Source organism: Schistocerca piceifrons, unplaced genomic scaffold (genome assembly GCF_021461385.2).
Source record: "Schistocerca piceifrons isolate TAMUIC-IGC-003096 unplaced genomic scaffold, iqSchPice1.1 HiC_scaffold_2356, whole genome shotgun sequence".
NCBI classification, from domain to species: Eukaryota; Metazoa; Arthropoda; class Insecta; order Orthoptera; family Acrididae; genus Schistocerca; species Schistocerca piceifrons.
The window spans coordinates 3,936,827-3,942,120 of NW_025728290.1; positions in this window are offsets into that span (position 1 = coordinate 3,936,827).

The window sequence follows — 5,294 nt, forward strand, 5'->3', positions numbered from 1 at the left end:
GACTCCCTTGGAGCTTCACATTGACCATAAAACACAGAAATTGCATCGGGATTGATTACAATCCTCACAATGCCAACTTAAACACAAGTTGTGTGAATCTCTGAAGAGTTTGTGCTTTGAGCGTTTGCTGGGAGACCTGTATTAGATTCCGATGCACCGGTGCACGTTTATTGTATCCCTTTGACCTTCACATTAACCTAGAAACACAGAAATTGCATCGGAATGAATACAAAAGTGACAATGCCAACTTAAGTACAAGAAGAGAGAATCTTCTAAGAGTTTGTGGTTTGAGCGGCTCATGCGAGACCAGTATTAGAGTCCGATGCACCAGTGCTGGTTTACTGTATCCCTCGGTTCTTCGCATTGACCATGACACACAGATATTGCATCGGGATAGAATACAAAATGGACAATGCCGACTTAAGTACAAGAAGGTGAATTTTCTAGTAGTTTGTGGTTAGAGCGGCTGTAGAGAGTCCAGTATTAGATTCCGATGCACAACTGCAGGTTTACTGTATCCCTTGGACCTTCACATTGACCATGAAACACAGAAATCGCATCGGGATTGAATACAAAAGGCACAATGACTACTTAATTACAAGAAGAGTGAATCTTCTAAGAGTTTGTGCTTTCAGCGGCTCCTGGGAGACCAGTATTAGATACCGATGCACCAGTGCAGGTTTACTGTATCCCTTGGACCTTCACATTGACCATGAAACAGAGAAATTGCATCGGGATCGAATACAAGAGGCACAATGCCGACTTAAGTACAAGAAGAGTGAATCTTCTATGAGTTTGTACTTTGAAATGTACCAGGGTCACAAGTATTAGATTCCGATTCACCAGTGCAGGTTTATTGTATCCCTTGGACCTTCAGATTGAGCATGAAACACTGAAATTGCATCGGGATTCAATACAAAAGGGCAATGCCGACTTAAGTACAAGAAGAGTGACTCTTCTAAGAGTTTATGGTTTGAGCGGCTCCTGGGAGACCAGTATTAGATTCCGATGCACCAGTGCAGGGTTACTGTCTCCCTTGGAGGATCACATTGACCATGAAACTTAGAAATTGCATCGGGAGTGATTACAAAATTCACAATGCCAACTTAAGCACAAGTAGTGTGAATCTTTGAAGAGTTTGTGCTTTGAGCGTCTCCTGAGAGACCTGTATTAGATTCCGATGCACCAGTGCACGTTTAGTGTATCCCTTTGACCTTCACATTGACCAAGAAACACAGAAATTGCATCGGGATTGAATACAAAAGGGACATCGTCGACTTAAGTACAAGAAGGTGAATTTTCTAAGAGTTTGTGGTTTCAGCGGCTCCTGAGAGACGTGTATTAGATTCCGATGCACCAGTGCAGGTTTACTGTATCCCCTGGTCCTTCACTTTGACCACTAAACATAGAAATTGACTGGGGATTGAATTCAAAATGCTCAATTCCGACTTAAGTACAAGAAGAGTGAATCTTATAAGAGTTTGTGCTTTGAGCGGCTCCTGGGAGACCAGTATTAGATTCCGATGCACCAGTGCAGGATTACTGTATCCCTTGTACCTTCACATTGACCATGAATCAAAGAAATTGCATAGGGATTGAATACAAAATTGACAATACCGACTTAAGTACAAGAAGGTGAATTGTCTGAGAGATTGTGGTTTGAGCGGCTCCTGAGAGACCAGTATTAGATTCCATTGCACCACTGCAGGTTTACTGTATCCCTTGGACCTTCACATTGACCATGAAATACAGAAATCGCATCGGGATTGAATACAAAAGGCACAATGCCGACTTAAGTACAAGAAGAGTGATCTTCTAAGAGTTTGTGCTCTAAGCGGCTCCTGGGAGGCCAGTATTTCATTCCGATGCACCAGTGCAGGTTGACTGTATTATTTGGACCGTCACATTGACCATGAAACACAGAACTTGCATTTGAATTGAATACAAAACAGACAATGTTGATTTAAGTACAAGAAGAATGAATCTTCTAGGAGGTTGTGAATTCAGCGGCTCCTGGGAGACCAGTATTAGATTGCGTTGCACCAGTGCAGGTTTACTGTATCCCTTGTACCTTCACATTGACCATGAAACACAGAATTTGCATCGGGATTGAATACAAAAGGCACATTACCGACTTAAGTACAAGATGATTGAATCATCTAAGAGTTTGTAATTTGAACGGCTCCAGGGAGACCAGTATTGGATTTCGATTCACCAGTGCTGGTTTACTGTATCCCTTGGACCTTCACGTTGACCATGAATCACAGAAATTGCATCGGGATTAAATACATAAGGCACAATGCCTACTTAAGTACAAGAAGAGTGAATCTTCTAAAAGTTTGTGCTTTGAGTGGCTCCTGGGAGACCAGTATTAGATTGCGATGCACCAGTGCAGGTTGACTGTATCATTTGGCCCTTCACATTGACTATGAATCACAGAAATTGTATCGGGATTGAATACAAAAGGCACAATGCTGACTTAAGTACAAGAAGAGTGAATCTTCTAAGAATTTGTGGTTTGAGCGGCTCCTGGGAAACCTGTATTAGATTCCGATGCACCAGTAAATGTTTACTGTAGCCCTAGGGCCGTCACATTAAAACTGAAACAGAGAAATTCCATCGGGATTGAATACAAAACTCACAAAGCCAACTTAAACTCAAGAAGTGTGAATCTTCGAAGAGTTTGTCCATTGAGCGGCTCCTGGGAGACCAGTATTAGGTTCCGACGCAACAGTGCAGGTTTACTGTATCCCTTGGTCTTTCACGTTGACCATGAAACACTGATATTGCATCGGGTTTGAATATAAATGGACGATGCCGACATAAGGTCAAGAAGAGTGAATCCCTTCAGAGTTTGTGCTTTGAGCGGCTCCTGGGATACCAGTACTAGATTCCGGTGGACCAGTGCAGGTTTACTGTATACCTTGGACCTTCACATTGACCATTAAACACAGACATTGCATCGGGATTGAATCTAATGGGACAATGCCGACTTAAGTATAAGAAGAGTGAGTTTTCTAAGAGTTTGTTGTTTGATCGGCCCCCGGGAGACCAGTATAAGATTCCGATCCGCCAGTGCAGGGTTACTGTATCCCTTGGACCTTCAATTTGCCCATGAAACACAGAAATTGCATGGGGATTGGATACAAAATGGACAATGCCAACTTAAGTACAAGAAAGGTGAATGTTCTACGAGTTTGAGCTTTGAGCGGCTCCTGGGAAACCAGTATTACATTCCCAGGCACCAGTGCAGGTTTACTGTACCCTTGGACCTTTACATTGACCATGAAACGCAGATATCGCATCGGGATTGAATACAAAGGCACAATGCAGACTTAAGTACAAGAAGAGTGAATCATCTAAATGTTTGTGGTTTGAGCGGCTCATGGGAGACCAAAATTAGATTCCGATGCACCAGTGCAGGTTGACTGTATCATTTGCACCTTCACATTGACCATAAAACACAGAAATTGCATCGGGATTGAATTCAAAAGGGACAATGCCGACTTAAGTACAAGAAGAGTGAAACTTCTAAGAGTTTGTACTTCGAACGGCACCAGGGACACCAGTATTAGATTCCGTTTCACCAGTGGAGGTTTATTGTATCCCTTGGACCTTCAGATTGAGCATGAAACACTGAAATTGCAACGGGATTCAATAGAAAAGGGACAATGCCGACTTAAGTACAACAAGAGTGAGTCTTCTAAGAGTTTGTGGTTTGAGCGGCTCATGCGAGACCAGTATTAGATTCCGATGGACCAGTGCAGGTTTACCATATCCCTTGGAACTCTTCATTGACAATGAAACACAGATACTGCATGGGGATTGAATACAAAATGCTCAATTCCGACTTAAGTACAAGAAGAGTGAATCTTATTAGAGTTGGTGCTTTGAGCGGCTCCTGGGAGACCAGTATTACATTCCGATGCACCAGTGCAGGTTGACTGTATCATTTGGACCTTCACATTGACTATGAAACACAGAAATTGCATCGGAATGAATACAAACCCCACAATGCCGACTTAAGTACAAGAAGAGTGAACCTTCTAAGGGTTTATGCCTTAAGCGGATCCTGGGAGACCAGTATTAGATTACGATGCACCAGTGCAGGATTACTGTATCCCTTGTACCTTCACATTGACCATGAATCATAGAAATTGCATAGGGATTGAATACAAAATTGACAATGCCGACTTTAGTACAAGAAGGTGAATTGTCTAAGAGTGTGTGGTTTGAGCGGCTCCTCGGAGACCAGTATCAGATTCCGATGAACCTGTGCAGGATTACTGTATCCCTTGGACCTTCACATTGACCATGAGACACAGAATTTGCATCGGGAATAAATACATAAGGCACAATGCCGACTTAAGTAGAAGAAGAGTGAATCTTCTAAGAGTTCGTGATTTCAGCGGCTCTTGGAGGAAAAGTATTAGATTCCGTTGCACCAGTGCAGGTTTACTGTATCCCTTGGACCTTCACATAGACCATGAAACACAGAAATTGCATCGGGATTAAATACAAAAGGCACAATGCTTACTTAAGTACAGGAAGAGTGAATCTTCTAAGAGTTTCTGCTCTGATAGGCTCCTGGGAGACCAGTATTAGATTTCGTTGCACCAGTGCAGGTTTACTGTTTAACTTGGACCTCCACATTGACCATGAAACACAGAAATTGCATCGGGATTGAATACAAAGGGACAATACCTTCTAAAGTACAAGAAGAGTGAATTTTCTAAGAGTTTGTGGTTTGAGCGGCTCCTGGGAGACCTTTGTTTGATTCCGATGCACCAGTTGAGGTTTGCTGTATCCCTTGGACATTCACAATGACCATGAAACACAGAAACTGCATCGGAATTGATCACAAAAGGGACAATGCCGACTTAAGTACAAGAAGACTGATTCTTCTAAGAGTTTGTGCTTTGAGCGGCTCCTGGGAGACCAGTATTAGGTTCCGACACAACAGTGCAGGTTTACTGTATCCCTTGGTCTTTCACATTGACCATGAAACACAGATATATGCATCGGGTTTGAATACAAAAATGACAATGCCGACTTAAGTACAAGAAGAGTGAATCCCTTCTGAGTTTGTGCTTTGAGCGGCTCCTGGGTTACCAGTACTAGATTACGATGTACCAGTGCAGGTTTACTGTATCCCTCGGACCTTCACATTGACAATGAAACACAGAAATTGCATCGGGATTGAATACGAAACGGACTGCCGACTTATGTACAAGAAGAGTTAATAATCTAAGAATTTGTGCATTGAGCGGCTCTTGGGGGACCACTATTAAATT